The 26,607-nt window shown below is 44.8% G+C and overlaps 1 long non-coding RNA gene across 1 annotated transcript in view; it reads right to left on the bottom strand.

The window, feature by feature from the left end:
• LOC103019822 (uncharacterized) overlaps positions 1–26,607 on the bottom strand; it is a 408,498-nt gene that overhangs the window by 278,286 nt on the left and 103,605 nt on the right. Inside the window, exon 8 of the long non-coding RNA XR_009007067.1 lies at positions 8,326–8,416. This is a non-coding gene — a long non-coding RNA (uncharacterized LOC103019822). The remainder of the gene's footprint in view (positions 1–8,325; positions 8,417–26,607) is intronic.

The following is a 26,607-nucleotide window of genomic DNA, read 5'->3' as shown; positions in this document are numbered from 1 at the left end:
GGAGATGTGAAATCATGAGGCTGGAGAGAAACGCATTTCAGAAATGGGAAAGCATAAGCAAGGACGCAGAGGCAGGGAAAGCTTTGTATAAAACAATGCCTTGTACGACTTGTCTACAGCTCAGGGTATATGTAGGTGGGAGCCTGATATCAGTAAAATAATGGAGAGCCTTAAAGGACAGACTGAGGAGTCTGGTCGCTCCATGCTAGGTAATAGGGAATCACACAAGGTGACTGAAGAGTGGATGATATGACCACACTTGTGCCTCGAGAACACGGAGCTAGCAAGGATCCCCTGGAGGAAAAAGAATACAGGGAGAGGGCAATAGCCAGCACTCAGATGAGGGGCCTGCAGTGCAGGGGGAGCTACAGGAATCGAGGAGATCCTTTTTTTTTTTTTTTTTTTGGCCATGCCGCGCAGCACGCGGGATCCTAGTTCCCCGACCAGGGACTGAACCTGTGCCCCCCACAGTGCAAGCGCGGCGTCTGAACCACCGGACCGCCAGGCAAGTCCAAGGAGAACGTCTTGATGGAGATCGAGTTGGGTCTACTTGGCAGCAACTGAAGTGCGGGTGGGGGAGGAAGGAGTTAAAGATGGTTTCAAGGCCCATCTGGGGGAATGGGAGCACTTAGGAGAGGCCAGAGATAGGGTTTAGGCTGAGAGTAGAACACCTAGGTTGGAAATAGGGACTTGGATCTCAGAAAGAGGGAGAAATATCAATATTTGGCATTAGTTCTCAGAGTTGGAAGGAACTTTAAAGATCCCCTAGACCACTGCTTCTCAAACCTTAAAAGTATATATGTGAATTTCACCTCAATAAAAAAATGAATAAGTGTTCCCCCCCCCCCAAAAGTATACCGATCATTGAGGATCTTCTTAAATTGCAGATTCTGTGTCAGGAGGTCTGGGGTGAGGCCTGAGAGTCTGCATTTCTAACAAGCTCTCAGGGGATACTGGTGCTGCTGGTTCAGGGACCACACTTCGACTAGCAAAGGATGAGACCAATATTACCCCACGTATAATACGTATGTGTCTGGCAGTGCATACAGAAATTTCAGGTGAGTCATAAACATTCTATTTTAAGATCTACACAGATTTTCACTTACCACTGTGATGTGAAGTTTCCTTTAAATGCATTTAAGGATTAAAAAGTTGACTTGAAGTAAACAATAATAAATAACAAGAGAGGAGGCATACATAGGTGGCAAAAATTGGGCAGGGGGCCTCCAATTACTGAAGTCTGAGCAATGCTTGTAGGAAGAGAAAGAAATTCCAGTTTAGAATAAATAGTGGTGATGCCGGAGGGAGAAGTGTTGCTTGATGGAGCAAGGTGACTAACAGCGAAGATGACTAACATTTGCGAGCATTTCCGGAGCCCGTGAGCCCAGCACTGACCTGGAGCGAATCTACTTCTTCCACTTCATCTACTCCTCACAACAGCCCTGTGAGGTCTCTGTCAGTGTTGTCCCCAGTGTCCGGATGAGGACACCGTGGCTCAGACAAGTTGCCCAAGGTCAAGCAGCTAGCAAGTTCTGGAGTCAGGACTTGAATCCAGGGCTGGAGGACTCCTTTCTCTCCATCACACTGTACCCCAATCCAGCAGGCTCGAAGCTTCTACAGCATTCTCCTCCTTCCAAAGCTGCTGCTGCTCATTTTCTTTTTCTTTTTTTTTTTTTTATTAATTTTTTGGCCACGCCGCATGGCATGCGGGATCTTAGTTCTCCGACCAGGGATCGAACCTGCGCCCCTGCAGAGGAAGTGCTGGAAGCGCAGGGTCTTAACCACTGGACCACCAGGGAAGTCCCGCTGCTCATTTTCTATTAATGCAATTCAGTGTAACTTTGTTGCATTAATGCCAGCAAGAATGATGTGATTTCCAATTCACTGAATTCTTTTTATAAATCAGGGATTATCATTCCCATTTTTTTTTAAACATTTCTTTAATTAATTTATTTATTTTATATTTATTTTTGGCTGTGTTGGGTCTTCGTTTCTGTGTGAGGGCTTTCTCCAGTTGCGGCGAGCGGGGGCCACTCTTCATCGTGGTGCGCGGGCCTCTCACTATCGCGGCCTCTCTTGTTGCGGAGCACGGGCTCCAGACGCGCAGGCTCAGTAGTTGTGACTCACGGGCTTAGTTGCTCCGTGGCATGTGGGATCTTCCCAGACTAGGGCTCGAACCCATGTCCCCTGCATTGGCAGGCAGATTCTTAACCACTGCGCCACCAGGGAAGCCCTATCATTCCCATTTTTAAGTTGACAAACTGAGGCTCACCGGAGTCACACCGTCAGGACTCAGAACTTAGGTCTGCCTGACTCCAGATTCAAGGCTTTTCCAACAAACCTACCCCGACCCCACTTCTCTTGGTACGTAACTGTTAATAAGAAGACTTCCTTCCCCAGACTGGAGTGGCTTCTTACCATTTGCCAAACACATGTCACCCACCTCACTCTCTGCCTTGGTGGACACATGACACCGTTTAAACCAATTCAGACTTTAACCTATAATCTTGGTGTCAGTTGGTGGCTAATAGCTGCCTTGTAACTTTAATCGGTGCACCAGATCTCCGGCAGGTGCAGACAAGCCACAAAGAAACCCACTTTGAATCTCTGCATGCTGGAACCATCCCTAGATTATAAACCAAACCATATGCAGTGTCAGGCAAGGCCTTTAGTTTTACCAGGAATGCTACAAAGATTTTTTTAAACCAACCTTTGTTTTAGATGTTACAGAAAGGAAAGATACTATAAATAGCTCTCATAGGGCAGCTAGTAAAATTATTCTTCTAAACCAACATCTATTCATACAGCATCACGACCCAAACCCAGAATACTGTTATTTTGTGAGAAAAAAGCATTCTAGAAGCAAGGATTTAAGTGTGAGACAAATAACATCGACTCTAGATTCTAGCCTTAATCCCCTCTATGTTAAATACAGCATTTTAAACAATCACTAGTTTTCTCTTCAAAAAAGACTTCCATCTAGAAGCCAAACTTCCTGACTTTCCTTTCTTGTCATTTCCAACAACTGCCCCTCCGCATTTCCCCCCTTCCTTCCTTTTCCCCATTTCCTGGTTCTGTGCTGCTTTACACAAATGCTTTCATCTCCTGAATTCTGTTCAGGGCACCATGACACAAGCACAAATTCTTCCCCTCTCCTTCAATTCATACCCCATTCACCCAGATTGACCCATCTTGGTTGGCAACAGTCTGTCTAGCGCCCGCGGGCAACTACAGGGTATATGCACACAGCGTCTGAAGGAGTGAGAGCAACACGGCATCATGATGGGATTGGCCGGGACACAGAAAACCCCAAGTCCTGCCACAAACCAGCCACTGTCCCCACAAGGCCCCTGGGGGAAAAGGGCACACAGAGAACAAAGCAAGGCCAAATGACACTTTATTATGGTGGGCGTTGGCCTCGGGTTCTGAGCAAAACTCCAGCGAGACTGGCTGGGTTGTGGACTCCCTACTAGAGCGAGCTGAGCATGAGGGAAGATCCAGAACATTCACTCCCAGGCCCAGTTCTGAGACTCCAACAAGAGCCAGCCACCACTGTGACACACGAGGGAGAACAGCAAGCAGGGGAAATGGGGTGATGGACTCCATGCCCAGAGTGGAGTAAACCCAGGCCACCTTCCCAGACCTTCTCCAGCCAAGGGAGAGAAAATGAGTGCACTGGAGAGAAGGACCAGGGTTGAATGAATGGATGAACGGACAGACAGACAAGAGAACACGAAGAGGATGGAAAAAGACAAGCCAGGCCTTCTCCCAGTGGGCGCAGGCCTCAAGCCAAATGACTGAGCACAAGCATCTCGACGACTTCCACCTAGAAGGGCAAACAGGGCAGGTGCAGGGCCCATCTTTTAGCCCCTAAGTAGCAGAGTGAGAAGACAGGAGAGAAAGTCCCTTGCAGGGAACACTGCTGGGACCGTTAGGGTTCTGGCCACATGAAGGGACAGAGAGGCCCATCCGAGGTTAGGTGGGCCTTCTAGGGGCCTGAACGCTCCATACTCTGCCCCCATCCCTTCCACACACGTTCTCAACCCCTCCTCTGGGTGTGGCCCTGGCAGGTACCAACACCTCACTTCCATACTTGAGAGCTGGGTAGGAAAGCACAGGAGCTGAGACAGACCTCATTCTACCTTCCTGTTTCCAGGACATGTTCTTCAAGCGAAACCAAGGCACTTGGTGATGCTTTTGGGAGGAGGGAGCAAGCCTGGTGGTTGAGAGCCCGGACTCTGGAGTCAGACCACTGGGGTTCAAACCGCGGCTCGGCCACTGACTAGCTGGTGACCTCAAGCAAGCCGGCCAAGCCATCGGAGTCTTCAGTTCCTCATCCACGCAACAGGGGAGCGATAGGAGCAACGTCACAGACAGTGTGAACATCACGATTCACAGAAGATGCTGAGCACGGTGCCAAGTGTGCAGTGAGCACAGAGTACACGCTGGCTGCCCTGATGACGATGGCGATGACAGCATTACTACGACGACAGTAATACTTATCATCATCATCATTTTTTTTTTTTAATAAATTTATTTATTTATTTATTTATTTTTGGCTGTGTTGGGTCTTCGTTTCTGTGCGAGGGCTTTCTCCAGTTGCGGCAAGCGGGGGCCATTCTTCATCGCGGTGCGCGGGCCTCTCACTATCGCGGCCTCTCTTGTTGCGGAGCACAGGCTCCAGACGCGCAGGCTCAGTAGTCGTGGCTCACGGGCTTAGTTGCTCCGCGGCATGTGGGATCTTCCCAGACCAGGGCTCGAACCCGTGTCCCCTGCATTGGCAGGCAGACTCTCAACCACTGCGCCACCAGGGAAGCCCCATCATCATCATTCTCATCACTGCAGTTTCAGTCTAGCCTGCACGCTTCCACAGGGCAATGAGATCTCTGCCTCCCTGCTTCCTGCTCCCACTGCTTCTCCTCTGTTGATGACCCTTGTCCACCAAGGTGAATTCCAAGTCCTTCCTCCCACGGAGACAGACTCACTCACACGGTGCTTTGGAGGCAACGCTAAAGGACACAGGTGCTCTTCATTTCAAAGATCACAAATTGCCAACGGGCTGATTTCCCTGATGGTCGTTGTCATGAATGGACATAAGCCGAAGTTCCTGCCCAGCTACTCAAACCAAATGCCCAGCTCACCTCTTTCCATCCCCATCCCCACCGAATTTTATGAATTTCTTTGAAGGGAGAAACATGGATTTGCTAAGCCTTCTTCTGGTTCACTTACAGTCCTACCTCCTGTGAATACTCTGGTAGCTGTTACACGATTTGAAGAAACACTATGAGCAGAATCGTTAAAAATAGTAACAGAACAGAAATTTCCACCTTAAACAAATCATTCCAACAGATGGAAGTTAAAGCATTTATTATCCCTCTCTGGTCTGGGGCTTTTCAAATACCGCCTTTCCAGCCGGCCAGACTGGGAGCTATTTGATAGCACCTCTCTGACCAATTACATACTAATTAAAATCCCTCAGTGTGGGCTGGGGGGAGCAGCTTTGCATATGGACTTTAATTACTGGGCCCTAGTTTTGCCAAGAAAACACAAAGGGTTTTTCTGGCTGGATGCTGAGGCTTAGAATGAACATATGGCCTGCGTGGGAGGGGAGGGTGAAGAGTGTGATCCTAAACAGGAAGTGGAGGATTCCCGCTCCACACACACCACCCCGTCATCGCCTGAAAGCAGCTATGCACCAGGGTTACACAGAATCCCTGGTCAGCCCATGGAACAAACGGCACGCTGAGTGGGCAGTGAGCCGCCACCCGGGACACATCATTCCATCCCGGAGCCATTTCTGGATTGGAAGTCTTTCTTGCCCCTCTGACCTCTTCTTGGTTTTTGGATCAGAACCTCAGGTTCTCTCCCTAGGTTTCACTGAGCCTGGGGTGGCACAGTATTAATTTTTGGCTCACCAGAATCCATTTCCTCGTCTCCTGGTTATGCTGTCCCAAGCTTCCCAGTCCACAAGGTGCTGGCCGGGAGGAGCACTGGCCCAGTTCTGACCAATCAGCACAATTTAAACCCTCCGGCCACAGCGTTTGATTCCAGGATGGGCATCTGACCCAAACCAGTACAATCAGCATGACTTACAGGATGTGCGTGGGAGCTCCTGCTTGGGTAGATATGTTCCCTATCCAAGCTGGAGGTGTATAGGTGATGAGTCTGAAGCTGTGGCAGTCATCTTGCTGCCACAGGGAAGAGCAGATCTGAAAATGGAAAGAACCCAGGGGAAGCAGAACCAAGAGAGAGAACGAGGGAACTCAGAATACTGTGATAGCACTTGAGGTCCTGGATCTGGCCATTCCTGAATAAATCCACTCATGACTTTTCAGTACTGGGAGCCAATAAATTACTTTCATGCTTAAGCTGGCTTCGGTTAGGCTTTCCATCAATTTGCAAAAAAATAAATGAACCTATCTGGCAGAAATACGATTGGGAGGCAGGACGTTAAAGCAATAACAACAACAACCATCTAACCCTATAGGGATCCAGCCTGCAGAGAATATACTTGCTACAGCCTCTGTGGAGCTCTAGGTATCTTGGCCCAGAATCAAAGAATTCTACAGCTAGAAGAGACCTCGTGGACAAAGAATCCTTTTTAACCATATTTTCTGTCTTTCTTTTTCTAAACAGGTATGTAGTACCTGATGGTCCAGAGAGGAAAGACGTGACCAAGGAAGCAAGACACAAACTCTTCTCATTGCTGTCTCAGTGCCGTGTATGTACCTGTTGCTCAGTAAAACTTTGTTGCATGAGCATTATAGATCCAGTCCCCAATAATTACTCTCTCTAAAACATGCAGCTCATGAGTCTTCTTTCTGTATGGCCAATATCTCTTGCAATAAATTCCTTAATGGACTACATTTACTTCCTGCAATAATCCCTCTCTCTTCTTCGTCCTTTTCTTTCTTTACATGATGCTAGCGTGGCATTTCCTCCTATTCCCCATTTTGCCCTTTTAGTTGCTCAAAACCTTTTCTTTACTTCTTAATTCAAAGTAATGTCATTGACTACAGGCACTTAATAATCCACACTTTATTCATTTGTCTGTCCTTTAACTTCTACCTCAAATCATGAGTTATCTACCCATCCTCACCCATCCTTTACCTCTACTCACAAGCACCGTGATTGTATTTAAAACAGCTGCAAGCACTACTCACAATTGCAAAGACATGGAAACAACCTAAATGTCCATCCACAGATGAATGAATAAAGAAGATGTGGTACATATATACAATGGAATATTACTCAGCCATAAAAAAGAATGAAATAATGCCATTTGCAGCAACATGGATGGACCTAGAATTATGATACTAAGTGAAGTCAGAAAGAGAAAGACAAATACCATATGATATCACTTATATGTGGAATCTAAAATATGACACAAATGAACCTATCTACAAAACAGACTTACAGACAGAGAACAGACTTGTGGTTGTCAAGAAGGAGGGGCGGCGGGGTGGGATGGATTGGGAGTTTGGGATTAGTAGGTGCAAACTATTATAAAGAGACTAGATAAACAACATGGTCCTACTGTATAGCACAGGGAATTACATTCAATATCCTGTAATAAACTACAATGGAAAAGAATATGAAAAAGAGTGTATATACACATACATGGAATCACTTTGCTGTACCACAGAAATTAACACAACATTGTAAATCAACTATACTTCAATTAGATATATAAATGAATAGATAAATAAACAGCAGCTGCAAATTTTTACCTCCTGCCCCCAGACATCACGCACATACAAACTAAAATCAACTTGTCACCACTGAGTTACCAACATCTTTATGACTATCAAGAGATCTGATCTGATTTTCTTCCTAGGATCTGATCTCATAGCCATCTGAAATACTTTTATTCAGGATGATAAAATACTTCTGTTCATGATGACAGCAGAAAATAAATCTAAGCATCTATTCGTTGTTGGCTCCTTACACGACACAATCGGTTATTTAAACTTCCTGTGACTAAATCCCCCCTACTTCTATGACAGATTAATGCATTTGCCAGTGCGTACTGTTAACCAAGTTCTGGTAACACACAGACAGAAAGCTTCACGTAAATGTTAAATGAGGTTATTACTCTCTGGAATCCCACAGGCCACTGGCAGCCCTTAAGAATTACAATTATTAGTTTTAAATTCCTTTCAGAGCATCTTAGGAACTTATAGGTCTTCAGAGGAAAAAAGATGTGGGATTTTGAATGAGATTCACAAACTCATTTGCTCTTTAATCCAAGTGGAACCTTTTACTAGAACTTTGGGCTGAGAAGGGAGAAACTTAATTCAGGATAAAAAAATACACAGGTGATACCTTGAATTTCTGCCGCCTCCCTTTTGCCAAAACTCGCCACCACTCACACGTGTCATTTGACCACTGGTGTCCTCTTTTAGTGGAAGTTTTTCTGAGGCAAGAAATACAAACAAAGAAGAATTTAAAGACATTTACTATGGATACAAATTCTTCCTTTCTTATTGCCATTCTTAATGTAATTCCATTTAGATCATTTCCCTAGAAATCTTTCTTCTTACTCTCCAGCTTCAAAACTCTAATTCATTACGGGAACTGGCAATCCACCTTTCCCAGCCTGACTTCCCTCCGCTACTGGGAGACAAAGCTGGGCCCCTTCTCACTGCTTCCTTCTTCCTTTCTCTCTAGGCCAGCATCCTGCCCACCCTGGTTGCCCCTCTACTGCCAGGGGTATGGGACCTGGCCTCCTGAGAAGTCACCTAGGGGACAGTTGACACAATTCTGAAAGGCAGGGGAGTGAGCTCCGGTGCAGTGACTTTCACCCACGGGAAACAGGGGTCAGGCGGGACGGGGAGAGAACCAGACCCCCCTATATCCATCACCCCGCAACTACGCTGAGGCGCGACTCCTCCTGCAAGCTGCCTGCAGCAGCCCCCATGCCGAGTCAGCCGCCTGATCCTTCACGGCTTATTCTGCAATGGTGGCCAGCACGAAAATTCCACGTGTCCTACTGCATCTTCCCCGCTTCCCCTCCCACTCCTGGGATTTCACCTCCCTGATAAAGCTTAAGCGCCTTAGCCCTTGCCTCAGACTCTGCTTTCTGCAGGGCCAGGCTAAGATGTTTATCTTCTCTCATCCAGCATTTCTCAAGGCGTGACTTGCAGACCACCTACATCAGAAGCCTCTGGGGTACCTGCTAAAAAAGGCAGATTCCGGGCCCAATGCAGAAATTCAGACTCAGTAGGTCTGGGAGGGGTGCTAGGAATCTGTAGCATTAAGCCCTACAGGTGACTCAAACACCCTAAAATATGAGGACCACTGGTCCAAGTTCCTCCAGTGTCCCCAGCTCTGCCAAAAGGACTTTCTGGTCGCCCAAGGCAGACCCTTGGGCTTCGTGCCCTTTCTCCCACATTCTCGCTGAGTCCTGCGGATATCTGCCAACACTGTGTCCATGGCTCCTGCATCTGTCCTCTCTTTTTCAATCCCACTGGCCCCTGTTTGGGGTTCATCCCCTTTCTCCTGGAATTTCATCAGAGCCTCCTGAATGTTCTCTCCACGTACTTTCTTCTGAACTTGGACTAAAATCAGAGGTCAGGCTGCATGCTTCATAGAGCACCTGGCACACTGCAGTACAGAAGTGGGCACTCCAGTCCTGTCCTGGATACACAGAGAGTCCCTGAGGGCACGGGCCTTCAGTCAGGCAGCATCAGGCCTCTGCTGGACTAGTGCTTCTGCCCGTGTCCAGGATTTACTTCTTCTGTCATTGCTACACTCACTCTGCCAATCACGACAAGGTGGGCCGTGAGGACCATGTGACAGGGCCGGTCCATCTATCCCCATGTAACCCCCTATCTAACGGGGCACGCTGTACAGAATGGGTGCTCTACCCAAGCTGCTGACAGCCAGAGTAACAGAATGATAACATTCCCTCCTTTTTCTCCTTTCTCTCCCTTTCGATCCTCCCATTCCTGTGTTACTCAATTCCCTCTCCTAACTGATAAACACTCTACCACAGCTTGAGCCCTCTCCTCTGCTCTCTTTGGCCTGACTTTGGCTAAAATCCATTTGATTGCACCTGTGTTCTGTTTATTTCCTTCTCCACGTGCCTATTCTTTGTGAGTTAAGAAAGTGAAGTAAAAATGTCCTTCCTTATCACAAGGACACAAATTGTATTGCTTAACTGTGAAATTACAGCTAACATTTGTTAAGCATTTACCATGCATTTACCAGGCGTTTCCTAGTTTGTCCTCTCAACAGCCCTAATAGGTAGGTACTATTTTTATCCACCTTTACCAGTGAGGAAACCGAGGCTTGCAGAGATTATAACTTGCCCATAGAAAGTGCTGGAGTTTGTCTGATCTTAACCATCCTGGTACATTCTTTCTACACTACCTGACGACGCACGGTGATTGTCCCCACTGCAGGTACCTGGAATGGATGCCCCACACTGAACAACTGTCCCCAAGTCCAAGTTCACAGCTGCTATAAGTCGACCCACCCAGACAGCTGGTTACCAGCTTCACAGTCCTCCTGTTACTCCATCAACCCTTTGGTTTTTCCTGATCTAACTTTCAGTCCCATTTGCCACATGTTTGGGCCACATCAAGCAGACATTTCATTTCTGGATAACACACAGTCTTCGTGTTCAGCTTGCCTTGTAAGCATTCTTGCCACGTCGAGCCAGCAGCTCCTTTCCCCCCAACATTCTTCCACAAATGTCATCCACTCCATCCTCCTAAAACCCTGCATCACCCTCTTTCATCCTAGCATCCGAACCACTACATAAATGTGTCTCAGAGCCACCCCCAGTGACTCAAGTCCCCACGACAGAATCTCTGTGGACACTTGACAGTTTCTCCTTTGAAACCGCCTTCCGAAAACTAACTAGCCCTCAATCTCCCAGTGAACTCTTCTCCCTTCTCAGTAACTCTGTGTGGACTCTATTTCCTTCTCTTGCCTCTTTGTCCTTCTGAGCCTTTAAAACCGACCAAGACCTGAGCCAAGGACAAAGTTAATTATCTTGCTTTCGCATGCCACTTGTTTCATCAAGGCGTCGAGCTAGCCCCCCATTTTCAAAAGGCCCGAGGCATCTCATGGTACTCCTGTTCCCCCTTCTTGGATCCTTAGGAGACAGAAGCTATCTACCATCCCAAGCTTAACTGAACTTTTAATTCAAGCTTGGCTTCCCAGCCATTTCTCTCTCCCCAAGCGTGCACATCTGGAACCATTCACAAAGTGGTGGCTGAAATTTCCACTAATTCACATGGAATGCTAGGGATGGAGGCCATTGGGAGGGCCTCAGCTTCCCCCAGGTCCCAGGGCAAGTAGTTCTACTCTAAGAAATGCATGCATCAACGAACATCCTAGAGCATGCCCGCTGGGGGCAGAGCCTGAACCAGGGCACTGGAGCAGCCCAGCTCTGTATGTGGTGGCCCTGAGGAATATGCAGACATCACAGACAGTGCTATGGACTGACTTGTGGCCCCCAAAAATCCTTATGTTGAAACCTTAAACCCCAATGCGACTGTATCTGGAGAAAGGGTCCTTAGGAGGTCATGAAGGTTAAATGAAACCATAGCGTAGGGCCCTAATCCAATAGGACTGTGGCCTTCTAAGAAGAGGAAGAGATCTCTCAATCTCTCTATCTCCCCCAGCAATGTGAGGACACAACCAGAAAGCAGCCGTCTACAAGCCAAGAAGAGTTCTCACTGGAAATCAGCCACGCTGGCACCTTGATCTTGGACTTCTTAGCATTCAGAGATATGAGAAATAAACTTCTGTTGTTTAAGCCACCCAGCCTGTGATATTTCGTTATGGCAGCCTGAGCTAATTAACACTGACAGCAAGCTCTTTTGTCCACATCCAGACAACATGGTTCACAAGGAAAACCAGGAATCCAGAGCTCTTACTCTCCTCATTTGTGTAGCCACTGTGCCCAGAGAGGGTACAGAAATCAGGGAGGGCAGCAAGGAAATTGGGAGAAACACATGTGGAAACTCATCCATTCATTCACCAATAAGCATTTATGGAATGACTATTGTGTGCAATTATAAACACTTTCAAATATAATATATTCATATTTGTTTATAAACACATGAAAGAAAGATCTGGAAAGATAGGCATTAAATGGATAAGGGTCACCTTTGGGGTGGCAGGGGAGAAAAGGGGCAAGGAAGATGAAGAAGAAGAACTCTTAACGATGTAAAATTGTTTTAATGTGTTCACCTATGAAAAGAGAAACACACAAACTTGCAAATTAACTGCTGAATGAGGAAGAAAGGCAGTATGCAAGGCTTAGTGGGTCCAGCTTTCCTGTTTGACAGGCATTCCTACTCCCCAGGCCTTTTCTCTGGGACCTGGGGATGTAATGGCTTTGAAGGCATTGAGGGCTTGTCTGTCCTATGAACAGCTGTATCCCCAGAACCTAGCAAGGTGCCTGGCACACAGTAAATGCCCCCATACTGGCTTCTTGGGTGCATGAATAGCCAGAGCCCTATAGGAAAGTTATGGGGAGGGTCTAACCCTGGCCAGGAGATGCAGTGGAAGCTTCAGGAAACATCTGGGACAGTGTCTGTGGAATAAGGCCTGAGTGTGGGGTAAATGGAGAATCTGTAAAACAGAGGTTGAGATGATTCAAGGGACTCTGGGTGGCACACGCCCCAGGAGAAAAGCCAGAGTGACCAGAGTTCTGCAAGTAGAGTCTAACAGCCCAACCCTTACAAGGGACACTAATGTCCCCAACAAGAGAGCATTCCCCCTCTGCCACCAGACCACCAAAGCCCACAAGTTCCCATATGGTCCTGTACAGACCCTGCCCTCCCAAAACAAGTTGGAGTCCAGAATGGAAATGACTTGTTGCAATGCCATGTTGAGATTCAGCACAGCATGAAGGGGCAGAGCACAGGACTGCCTGGGATCGAATCCCGGCTCCATCACTTAACTGAGTCAGCTAACCTCTGTGCCTAAGTGTCCCCACACATAAAACAAGGATGTTGTCAAAGTACCTTTCTCTATGGAAAACACTTAGAATGGTGCCTGGTCCTAGGAGAGAGGTGGAGGTTGAATAAAACTCGGATTGATTTGAAGATAGCCAAGTGAAGTCACGTGACTTGACTCACACAGAACCCATCATCCCAACTCTGAGAAATAAGCTGCACCAGAACTTATATTTGACGCATCATGGTGATGATCTTTAGAGGTGTTAACTTGGCTAGACTCAGTGACACGGACAGAAGAGGGCAGAGGCCAGCTTGTGGTGTGCACACACCTTCTCCCAATGATTCAGACACTAATGTGGGTACTTCTGTGAAGAGATTTTACAGATGTGATCAAAGGCTCTATTCAGTTGACAACAAGGAGGGATGATTATCCTCAATGGGTCCAACCTAATCAGGTGAGCCTTTAAGAGAGACTGAGCTTTTCGCAGAGAAAGAGACTTCAACAGCAGCTGGATCTACAACTGCTTTGCTGGATTTTCCCTTTCTGACTGCTATGGACAACAGCTTCTGCCATGCCCATGGGGTTCTAGCTGGCTTGTCATCTTCCCTTCCTGATGGTTGCCCTACGGATTTGGGGCTCACTTAGCCAACCTGCACAATTACATAAGCCTTGTTATACATCTATTAGAATAGGTATCTCCTACTGGTTTATGCTTCTCTGGTTGAATCCTGACTGATATAATCATTTCCCAGAGGGTAAACTTGGGGATGCAACGAGCCACTTCCCATTTTCCATATCGAGCCCTGTTAAGGATCAAGGGGCTGAATGTGAGCGCAAGAATGCAGTTGGTTCTTTTTATTCACAGGAGTTCTGTGCCATACAGTCACCGCGAACACTGAATTAATGAAAGCGAACCACGGTTCCTAAGGGAAATAGATGGTTAGGTTCCTGTGAGCCTCTCGTCACATTTCATCAACTGATCAATACGTTCTTTATTTTATGTGTGCTTCCGTTTAAGACCTTGTTTAATAAGTATGATTGATTAACATTAAACTCAGGGTCAGCAGCACCACAACGCAAACCTGAAGGAAGCTCATCTGACACACCTCTCTTCTCCATGACGCACATCACAGCCTTCTTGCACTTAGCAACACTAGCCGGCACTTCCACACTATGCTGGGGGTCTATTTTACACAGCGTAATCACCAAGAAAAAGTACCAAAAATGTGACACAGAACAGAATGCAAAAAGGACACATTTATTGTACATGAGCTGAAAAGAAGGCAAAGTGTCACCTTCTCCCACCTCTGCTGGGAACGTGCACGTCAGGGGACTCAAATTTTTCTCCACTCTGATCACGTCCCAAATGACCACGAAAGCATCACCAGCACTGATTGGGGGTCGCAAATTTTAGTTGAGTAGGTGAAACTCCAACTACTGAATCTGTGAATAATAAGAAACAACTGTTTTACTCCTTCTCCTTTCAAACCCTTAAAGAAAGTTTTTTTTCCTCTTCCACTCCAGGCATGAATTTCTCGGGTTTGAATCTACCCTCATCCCCCTTGGTCTCCCTTGCGTTCTGGCCTCATCTTCCACCCTCGCAAGCCATGCCGGACGTTCTCTGCTTCCTGCCCTGAGAATGGCAGAAAGAAGACCAGATCCGAGGCCGTGCCATGATCAAGGCAAGAGGCCCCAAGGCCTGGGTGAAGACAGCGGCAGCGAAGACTGAGGAAAAGCCAGGGGAGGTGGACCCTCCCTTGGTAAACACTGAGGGGGCTGGGGTTAGGGAAGAGGAGTTGACGGTGACTATGGTTTCTAATTCCATAAATCCAGTATGTACTGAGGAAATGTGCTCGAGATTCAGAGTAAAATGCTGTAGGTCCCTGAGGGAAGCGAATGAGTTCTGTTTGGGACCCACTAAGTTTGAAACGCCTACAACATCCAGACAGTACAGGTATCAATGAGAGCTCTCAGCTGCAGAGAAAAGCAAGCTAAACTCCGGCTAATTCAAGTAGATAAGGAAATTACTAAAGGAGATCTGGCAATTCACAGAATTTCCAGACCGGCCACGGAACTGAGATTGGAACCTCTGCAGCCAGGAGCAAGCATTAAATTCGTCCTAATCTGGTCCAGTGAGGAACCCCTTGTGGAAACCACTGGAAACAGACTGTACCTCACAGCTCTGACACAGGACTCTGCTTCCAGGACACTGCTGAATTCTGAATGTGGCCGCCACTGCCATCCTCAAAAGGACGGATTCTGCATGGGCCCTGTTTCTGATCAGAGCTGGGGTCACAAGTAGGGCCTGGGCCACCTGCCTGTGCTCTAGCTACCAGGCTGGGGACAGGGAGTGGGGGTTAGTCTCTGGAGTCGGAAATGGGTCCTGCCTCATAAGGGGGGAGACTCCCTGTACAGAAGAATGATGCTCAGCTAGTGGGCCTCCAATCAGAATAACCAATGCCTGCTGCAAGAGATTCAGAAAGGTTAGAAATGCAGATAGTAGTAACAGCTCCCACTTTTGAGCCCTTACTATATGTCAGGCGCTACATAAAGTGGTTCACATGCATTGACAGAGTTTAAACTACACAAAAAGTATTAAGCGGGTATAGAGAAGAGAGGAGATCCAGGGAGAGCAGAGCAATTTACTAGGGTGGCCAAACACACTTGACTGAGGGGTTTCCTAGTGAGGACTTTCAGTTATAACACCAGGGGAATCTCAGCAAAACCAGGGCAGGTGGTCAGCCTAGTCTGGTCAGACAGATATGGGTCCGAATTCTGGCTTGTGCACCTGGGAAAAGTGACTTAACTTCTTGGAACTTTGGCTTTCCCATTTATAAATGGGTATAACAAAAGTATCTCCCTCATAGAATTGTTGTGAAGGGTTAGAGATGACATTAACAAAATACTTAGTGCATCACCAGGTATATATTAAGGGCACCAAAAAAAAAAATAGACATTATTCTTATTAACTCCCAGAGAACTTGAGTTTGTCCACATTACAACAAACGGTAGAACCAAGATTTCAATCCAGGACTGAACAACTCCAAGCTGTACTTTAAATCCCTAAGCATTTATTGCATCCCTATCCACATGGTGGTTGAAGTTACAGGAGGATAAAGGAAGGGGGACAGACCAGGGTTAGCACTGTCAGCTATCCTAATATTTAAGGCAGAAGAAGAGGCAGAGCCAGCAAAGAAGAGGAGAAACAGATCACAGATGGGGGAGATACGTTTGTGAAAGTAGACAAATTACAGAAGTCAGGAGTGGCAAATCAGATCCAACGTTGCAGAGAAATCAGTAGGTTATAAACACATTACTCTTCCAATCAGGCAAGAAAAAGTTAAAATGAGAAAGTTGAGGGATGTTGACTTCCAGCAATGATGGAGCAACAGAGACTGACTCTACCTTCAACAAATAGAAAAACACTCGAGATTTATGAGACAACAGTTTTCAAACACTGGACAACAGAAAGCACAAGATAATGATCCCCTGAGAGAAGGGAAACAAATAGATTAAACCCTAAGGGTGCCCCAGCTCACTGCCTGAAAAGCATTTCCAGGCTGCAGTGCAGGAAGGGCTAATGAAGCAGATAGAACAACCCCCAGAGGCTCATATGGGGCCAAGAGTAGTTCACATTCCAACTGACAAGAAAGGAAAGAATTCCTAATACATGGAATATCAGGAAGGTCCTCAGGAGGGTGTTGCTTCAATACAGAGCCCCAATTAGCTTAAACCAGATGTTGGCAAACTTCTTAAAGGATCAGATACTAAGTATTTTAGGCTGTGGGCCATACAGCCTCTGCTGCAATCACCCAGTTCTGCTGTTGGAGCATAAAATATGTCAACATAAAACATATCACAGATAATATGTCATCAAACGGGTGTAGCTGTGTTCCAAAACAATTTTACTTCCCAAAAGAGGCAGCTGGCCTGTGGGCCACAGTTTGCCAACCTCTGGATTACACTAAAGTTTGTTCTGGAGTCACCCAAGCAAAGCAGAAAAGCAAGCCTCAGAAGTATCACACTAACCCCAAAGACCTTAATAGCACCCCAGAACAACAAAGCCCAACAGCATTTATAGGAGCGCCAAAAGTTCCAGCACTCAAAATTATTTACAATATCTGGAATACAATCAAAAATTCATGCAAAGAAGTAAAAATAAAGCCCATAATAAGAAGGAAAAACAACAGATGCAGAAATGTCACATATGATAGAAACAGTACATAAAAACATTAAGACAGTATTATAACTATACTCTATAAGCTTAAGAAAGTTAAAGGAAAGCAAGAGCATGTTAAGGAGAGACATGAAAGATAGAAAAAAAGTTTTAAGTCAGATTTCTATAGATGAAAAATACAATGCAAGAGGTAAGATAAACTTGATGGTGTTAACAGCAGATTAGATATTGCAGGGGAAAAAACAAAATTAATGAATTTAAAGACACAGCAACAGAAACCATCCAAAATGAAATACGGACGGGGAAAAAAAAAAATCACTGCAAAATAAAAAGAGTCATCAGTGAGCTACTGAACACATAAAGTAGGCTATTATACTTGTAAGTGGAGTCCAAGAAAAGAGGACGTGAGTGGGGGAATAAAAATGTATTTGAAAAAACAATGGCTCAAAATTTTCCAGACTTAATGAAACCTATAAAATGCAGTAAGCTCAACAAATCTCAAATATAAGAAAACATAAAGATGACCACACCAAGGTGTATCATAATAATCACATTGCTTATAACCAGTGACAAAGAGAAAGAAGTCTGAATGGCTAGAAAAGGAAAAAAAAAAAAAAAAGACAAAGAGGACTAAAGATCGATAGCACACTTCAGAAACAATGCAGTCCAGAAGATAGTAATATCTTTCAAGTACTGAAAGAAAACCAAGTGTTAACCTAGAATTCTATACCCAGCAAAACTACTTCTCAAAAACACAGGTCAAATAAAGACATTTTTGAACAAAGAATGAAAGAACTCATCATGGACAGACCACCACTACGAGAAATGCTAAAGGAAGTCTTTCAGAGGGTTAATGACAGCGAATGTAAATTTGGGTCTACACAAAGGAATGGCGAGCACCAGAAATGAAAAATATGTAAGGAAATATAAAATACTTTTTTCTTACTTTAAAAAATCTCCTTACAAGAGAAGCAATTGTTTAAAGGAAATATATTTAACAACAATGCTTTGAGGGGTTCACAGCACATGCAGAAACAAAATGAATGATAACAATGGCACAAAAGGAGGAAGGGGGAAAGGTGGAAATGAACTGTTCTAAGATTCTTATACTAAACCTGAAGTGGTATGATGTTCCTTTAAAGACTGTGGTTAGCACACATATGGTCACCTTATTTTTGATAAAGGAGGCAAGAATATACAATGGAGAAAAGACAGCCTCTTCAATAAGTGGTGCTGGGAAAACTGGACAGCTACATGTAAACGAATGAAATTAGAACACTCCCTAACACCATACACAAAAATAAACCCAAAATGGATTAAAGACCTAAATGTAAGGCCAGACACTATCAAACTCTTAGAGGAAAACATAGGCAGAACACTCTATGACATAAATCACAGCAAGATCCTTTTTGACCCACCTCCTAGAGAAATGGAAATAAAAACAAAAATAAACAAATGGGACCTAATGAAACTTAAAAGCTTTTGCACAGCAAAGGAAACCATAAGCAAGACGAAAAGACAACCCTCAGAATGGGAGAAAATATTTGCAAATGAAGCAACTGACAGAGGATTAATCTCCAAAATTTACAAGCAGCTCATGCAAGCTCAATATCAAAAAAACAAACAATCCAATCCAAAAATGGGCAGAAGACCTAAATAGACATTTCTCCAAAGAAGATACACAGATTGCCAACAAACACATGAAAGGATGCCCAACATCACTAATCATTAGAGAAATACAAATCAAAACTACAATGAGGGGCTTCCCTGGTGGCGCAGTGGTTGAGAATCTGCCTGCCAATGCAGGGGCACGGGTTCGAGCCCTGGTCTGGGAAGATCCCATATGCCGCGGAGCAACTGGGCCCGTGAGCCACAATTACTGACCCTGCGCGTCTGGATCCTGTGCTCCGCAACAAGAGAGGCCACGATAATGAGAGGCCCGCGCACCGCGATGAAGAGTGGCCCCCACTTGCCACAACTAGAGAAAGCCCTCGCACAGAAACGAAGACCCAACACAGCCATAAATAATAAATAGATAAATAAAATAAAAAAACAAAAAAAACAAAAAAAAACCATGTTTTAAAAAAAAAAAAACTACAATGAGGTATCACCTCACACCAGTCAGAATGGCCATCATCAAAAAGTCTACAAACAGTAAATGCTGGAGAGGGTGTGGAGAAAAGGGAACCCTCTTGCACTGTTGGTGGGAATGTAAATTGATACAGCCACTATGGAGAACAGTATGGAGGGTCCTGAAAAACTAAAAATAGAACTACCATATGACCCAGCAATTCCACTACTACGCATATACCCTGAGAAAACCATAATTCAAAAAGAGTCATGTAGCACAATGTTCATTGCAGCACTATTTACAATAGCCAGGACATGGAAGCAACCTAAGTGTCCATCGACAGATGAATGGATAAAGAAGATGTGGCACATATATACAATGGAATATTACTCAGCCATATAAAGAAACGAAATTGAGTTATTTGTAGTGACGTGGATGGAACCAGAGTCTGTCATACAGAGTGAAGTAAGTCAGAAAGAGAAAAACAAATACCATATGCTAACACGTATATATGGAATCTAAAAAAAAAAAAAGTTCTGAAGAACCTAGGGGCAGGACAGGAATAAAGACGCAAATGTAGAGAATGGACTTGAGGACATAATGAGGGGGAAGGGTAAGCTGGGACGAAGTGAGAGAGTGGCATGGACATATATACACTACCAAATGTAAAATAGACAGCTAGTGGGAAGCAGCTACATAGCACAGGGAGATCAGCTCGGTGCTTTGGTAACACCTAGAGGGGTAGGATAGGGAGAGTGGGAGGGAGACGCAAGAGGGAGGAGATATGGGGATATATGTATAGTGGATTCACTTTGTTATAAAGCAGAAACTAACACACCATTGTAAAGCAATTATAGTCCAATAAAGATGTTAAAAAAAAAAAAAAAAAAGACTGTGGTTAGTTAAAGATGTATACTGTAAAACCTATAGGAACCTCTGAAAAGAAATAAAAAGAGGTACAGTCAATTAAATCAACACAGGAAAACTTCCCTGGTGGCACAGTAGTTAAGAATCCACCTGCCAAGGTAGGGGACACAGGTTCGAGCCCTGGTCAGGGAAGTTCCCACATGCCACGGAGCAACTAAGCCCATGCACCACAACTACTGAGCCTGAGCTCTAGAGCCTGTGCTCCACAACAAAGAGAAGCCACCCCAATGAGAAGCCCGCACACCACAACAAAGACTGAACACAGCCAAAAATAAACTAATTTTTTAAAAAAATTATTAAACCAATAAAGGAGATAAAATGGAATCATATCGACTGCAAATTGGCACAAGGTATCTTTTTAGGGTGTTAGAAATATTCTAAAACTAGACTGTGGTGATGGTTGTACAACCCTGTAAATTTACTAAAAATCACTGAGCTGTATTAAAATGGGTAAATTTGTGGTATCTAAATTATACCTCAATAAAGTTGCTAAAAAATTAAAAACACTTAATCCAAAAGAATACAGAAAGAAAAAACAAAACAAAAATCAGATGGGACCAAAAAAAACCAAATAGCAATATGACAGATTTTAAAACACGTTAAAAAGTAGAAAGGTCTAAACAATTTTGACAAAGAAAAAGTTGAAGGACTACTCTACCTGATTTCAAGAATTATTATAAAGCTACAGAAATCATGACAGTCTGTTATGGGCATAAAGACAGCCATACAAATAAATGAAACAGAATAAAATCCAGTCATAGATACATGTATTTATGGTCAATTGATTTTCAACTAAATTTCTCAAAGCAATTCAATGAGGAAAAAAACCATCTCTTCACCAAATGGTACTGAAGCCACTGGATACGCCTATGCAAATAATAAATAAATAAGCAAGCGAAAAAACAGATTAAAAACCTTGCTTCACACCACAAAAAGTTTAACTCAAAATCATCAAAGACTTCAATGTAAAAGCTAAAATTATTAAACCTCTAGAGGAAAGCATAGGATAAAATCTAAGTCAACTGGGTTAGGCGAAGATTTTTAAAATAGGATATAAACCATAAAAGAAAAAAACTTATACATTGTATTTCATCAAAATTAAACATTTTTGCTCTTCAAAGGACACTTAAGAAAACAAAAAAGCAAGCTACATACTGGGAAAAAATATCTGCAAAACATGTATCTGAGAAAAGAAATGTATACAGAATATACGAAGAACTCTTACAACACAGTAAGAAGAAAGAACCTGATAAAAATAAAATGGGCAGAAGACATATTTCAAAGAGCAGATATCGATGGCAAATCACAATAGCTACCACTACACACCCATTTGAATGTCCACGATTTAAAAGACTGGTATCAAGTTCATCAAAATGAATGAACTACCAGCAGCATGGATGAATCTGAAAAGTATCATGGTAAGTGAAAGAAGCCAGACACACAAAAACTACACACTATGTGATTTAATTTACATAAAATTCTAGAAAAGGCAAAATTACAGTAATTAAAAGCAAGTCAGTAGTTTCCAGGGGCTGGGGTAGAGGTCAGGGATTAACTGCAAAGAGGAATGAGAGATCTTTCTGGGGTGATAGAAATGTTTTACACCATGATTAGAGTAGTGGTTACAAGACTTTATATACTTATCTAAACTCACTGACTTGTACACTTAAAATTGGTTTTATTGTATTCAATTATATCTCAAAGCTGAAAAAAAAAAAAACTTTGAACTCAGTATTTAGACCCAAGCATGAAGGAGACTATCCACTAGGGAAAATATTTGAACTTCTATAAACCATCCTTTAAAATACTGATTTTGGTTTCTATTTTATAGTATAGACAATATATGTGTACATTAGCACATGTATACACAGTTGACTCTTGAACAAGGCAGGGGTTAGGGGTGCTGACTCCCACGCAGTAGAAAATCCTCATATACTTTTACAGTCGACCCTCTGTATCCACAGATTGAACCAACTGTAGATCGTGTAGTACTGTGGTTCATGTTTATTGAAAAAAATCTGCGTATAAGCAGACCCGCACAGTTCAAAGCCATGTTGTTCAAGGGTCAACTGTAATTTGCAAATGAATATTCATTCATTGAGGCACATCCTCCATATTTTTTCACTGATAGGGATGAACCATTTAAAACATGTGGAGAGGGTTTCCCTGGTGGCACAGTGGTTAAGAATCCGCCTGCCAGTACAGGGGACACGGGTTCGAGCCCTGGTCCAGGAAGATCCCACATGTCACGGAGCAACGAAGCCCGTGCGCCACAACTACTGATCCTGCGCTCTAGAGCCCGCGAGCCACAACTACTGAGCCTGCGTGCCACAACTACTGAAGCCCGCGTGCCTACAGCCTGTGCTCCGCAACAAGAGAAGCCACCGCAATGAGAAGCTCGCGCACCGCAACGAAGAGTAGCCCCCGGTCGCCGCAACTAGAGAAAGCGCGCGTGCAGCAACGAAGACCCAACGCAGCCAAAAATAAATAAATAAATAAATAAATTGATATTTTTAAAAAAAATAAAAAAACATGTGGAGACCTCCAAATTGGTTGGGGTGGGAGAAGCGGAAACCAGATTGTCGTAGCTACTGACAGGTGAGGGCAACAAGCACACTTCTCTTTCAAGACACTGGGTGAAGAGAAAGGGTACAGCTAGAGGCAGAGTGGAGAGTTGAGGGAAGGTGATTACATGTAGGATGGGTCATTTTAACGTAGGTTTAAAGGAAGGAGTCAGAAAAGATAGTTCATTAATAAAGTCGGGGGGCGGGGGGAAGAGAAGGAAACACTGCGGATGAAATACCTGGTCTGCACAAGGAAATGGTTCTGGGGCCTCAGTAAAGAGTTGTGAGAGAGAAAGCTGTCTTTAATGAATTATTAAGCAAGGTCCTCAGTGCAAGGGGGAAGAGAAGGTAGGAGAGGAGACTTTGGAGCAAGCAGCATGGGCAATAATGTGCAGAACTGACTAGATGTGGACCCACATATAAATAAGCAGTTGTGAGAAAGCAGCTGAGGATCTTATCATCAAGCTCTTTTTACGGCAGTGGTACCCACCACACGCTCACATTCCTGATGTAACCCTGAGATGGTTGACAGGAGTCAGCTGCTTATTAGACTTGGCCACTGAAGGCAATGTCCCTGCACGCTGCCTCCAGCAACAGGAAGTGCCCAGGAAGTGGAGGTTGGTAGGGACTTAAGTAGAAACTGGTAAACTGATATCTGTACCTCTAGGCCCCTTTGTAATTCATCCACCACCCACAGGACCTTGGGCCACAATTCCCACTTTGGCCTCAGATGCTAATTTTGGACCCACTGGTCAACGCTAAGCCGGGCGCGGTGGCTGTGTAGGTGGGGACCACCAGGAAGTAGAGGAAGTGGGACTGGTGAATCAGGCCGGGGCCCTGCTTCAGCGTGGCCTGACTCACCCCGGACCATGGGAATGGGCACTCTGGGGCCAGTGGCGCCATCTCTGAGCAGCACCAAGCCTTTCAGGGGCATCATTAGTGGTTGCGAATGCTTGCCCAGCACTTCTCACAAGGTGGCCTTGGGGCTTACCCACACGCCATCTGAGTAATTACGTCCTCTTTACCCTCCTGCAGATCCAGATGAACTAGCACTTCACCTCCTGACTTAACTCCTGCGTGCTGCCCTGAGTGGTACAGTGAGTTGAGCCTTAGAGATGGTACTTCTTTTCAAAGCTACTCATCCCTCTTCCCTCACTACCCCCCGCTGGAGCATTCAGTAGACTTAGAGGTAGGGCCTCTGACCACCCGCTCTTTTTGTTTGTCAGCTGCAAACTGATTTCCCAGAGAAATCCAGACAGCCTCTACTGCCAATGTGAACACTTGATATAAGAGGGCTTCTCTCATTTCCCCATCTACCTCTAGTAACTCTGCTTCTTCACTCTGATGAAACAACCCTCCTTCACTTTTCAGTTGATGTAGTTCAGCTGGTGTCAGTTCCACCCCTAGCACCAGCCTGGCTCATCAGAACACCGCAATCACCCGGCCACAGTGACTGGTTCAACAATGGACACATGACTCAAAAAAGAGTCCACAAGACTCAGTTCTGAGAGTTCTGTGGAACTCTTAGAAGAGAAAATCATTCCCTGCTGTGGTTACTGAGAGCACAGAATATGGGCCAAAAGTTACTGGCAGCTTTTTTTCTTTTTTAAGATGACCCTTATGTGCCAAGAACTGCCTTAAGTATCTTTATGTATACTGTCTCATTTAATTCCCATCAACCCCATGAGTTTATAAGTTCTATTATACGAGGCAGCATAGTTTGGAGATGAATAGTACTGACTCTGGAACCAGACTATCTGGATTTAACTTCTGGCTCCATCATTTACTAGTCGTGTAACAGGCAAGTTATTTAAACTTTCTGTGCCTCAGTTTCCTCATCTATAATATGGGGCTACTAAGAGCACCTACATCATAGGTTGTGAAGATCAGTGAATTTATTTACATAGAGTACTTGGAGGAACACGAGGCAGAACAGCAAGTGCTCAACAAATTTTAGCTATCACTGTCACCATCACCATCATCATCATGTCCCATTTAAAGACAAGGAAACGAAGGCACAGAGATGTTAAGAAACATGTCTACGGTTGTGCAACTAGTAGGTGATGGCCTGGGGATTTGAATCAAGACTGCTTCTGGCTATAGAGACCATGTTTTTTTGTTTTGTTTTGTTCTTTTGGCCGCGCTGCGTGGCTTGTGGGATCTTAGTTCCCCAACCAGGGATTGAACCCATGCCCCCCTGCAATGGAAGCACGGAGTCCTTACCACTGGACCACCACAGAATTCCCGAGACTGTGTTCTTAACCATGAAACAGTACTTCCTGTGCCCTAGGGCATCACCTTGATCTGCAGAAAACAGAGAGATAACACACACAAAACAGAGCTGAGAGGTGGAGAGGGTAAAACAGAGTCCTGAGGACATTCTCAGGGAGCCTTGAACCAGTTGTCTTACTCTACACAGCTGCTGTAACAAAAATGCCATAGACTAGGTAGTATATAAACAACAAACTTCTCACAGCTCTAGAGGCTGGCAAGTCCAAGATCAAGGCGCTGGCAGACTCAGTATCTGGTGACTGTCATCTCACTGTGTCCTCACATGGTGGAAGGAGTGAAAGAGCTTTCCGGAGTTTCTCTATAAGGGTACTAATCCCATTCCTGATGGCTCCACCCTCATGACCTAATCATCTCCCAAAGGCCCTCACCTCCTAATACCATCACCTTGGGGGGTTACAGGTGTTGTAACATACGAATTTTGCGAGGACACGAACATTCAGTCTATTGGACCAGACAAGCCAGAAATCAAATCTCTCTTTGGAGTTTTTAATAATATTAACCAACAAAACTCCTCTACTTCAATCCAGTTTGAGCTGGGGTATCTGTCCCTTGCAGTTGAAATCCTTTGGCAACTTGACTGAAATAGCAATTCAATTCTCATCCTCAAGACTGTCCTCGTATTCTGAGCCTGAATGGCCCCAAAAGAAGAGAAAACATCGCCATGAAAGAATCTACTCTAGGGTTACCAAATCAGAGCTGTCCATTTGTTTGGTCATTCATTCATTTCATTCAAGCACCCTCCATGGATGGCACTATGTTAGTTGCCAAAACATTCTGAGTGGACTGGGCATAAGGCATTTCAGCATCAAAATATCAATGGTGTTCCCATGAGTTTATTAATTAGGTCCAGCTCCGGCCTCAAGTAGAGTCTCAATTCTCCTTCTATCTGTCAGAACAGAAGTCTCTGGAATCTTACAATCTATGCCAGATCTTTTCTGAGCTCTGCATATCCATTGCTATAGCTGGACTCTGGCCTGGCTTTAAATGCAAAAGGTAATGGGGAGTTTCTGCACAGACTAAATTATTCACCTCCATCGAACGACATAAGCAGCATTCAATCTTCATCTGTGGACAGTCTTCCCAGATCAAAATATTCAACTGAAGTCCAAACAGGAAACGCAGATGCCAAACAGGTGACTTAGAAGGCAGGGGTCAAAGCCCTCCAACCAGCAAGGTGAGTCGTTTCCTTCTTTGCGTCAGATCTGCACACAGAGAACCCTTGAGGGCTGGGATTACTTTTGATTTTTACATCACAAGCGTCATAGAAAATATACAATGAAAAACCCAATGATTCCTTGGAGAGTTCATTGCTCTCCCGTCTCCTTTGATTCCCCTGCCTCCTCTCCACATCCTTTGCACTCCTAAAAGGACACTTTGAAGGCATGTCATAAAGCAGTTTTTCATTCATGCTCCGCTCTTTGATGATCTTGCTGTTTGTCTGAACTGCAGCGTCCACAGGATGTCGGCCGGGCAAGCTGAAAGCCAATACCGATGAGGAAGGGCCAAGCGAGGATGAGCCTGAGTGGCGCTCGTCAATAAGAAGAAAGGGGAAGGGAGGATGCAGCCAGGCCGGAGGGGCCTGAGCAGGATTTCTGGTCTCTCTTGCAGGTCCTACCCTTCAGAGTGGTCACTTGTGAGAGAGGCCAAGGGCACCC

This window comes from Balaenoptera acutorostrata, chromosome 2 (assembly GCF_949987535.1).
Source record: "Balaenoptera acutorostrata chromosome 2, mBalAcu1.1, whole genome shotgun sequence".
NCBI classification, from domain to species: domain Eukaryota; kingdom Metazoa; phylum Chordata; class Mammalia; order Artiodactyla; family Balaenopteridae; genus Balaenoptera; species Balaenoptera acutorostrata.
This window is presented reverse-complemented; position numbering and strand designations above follow the sequence as displayed.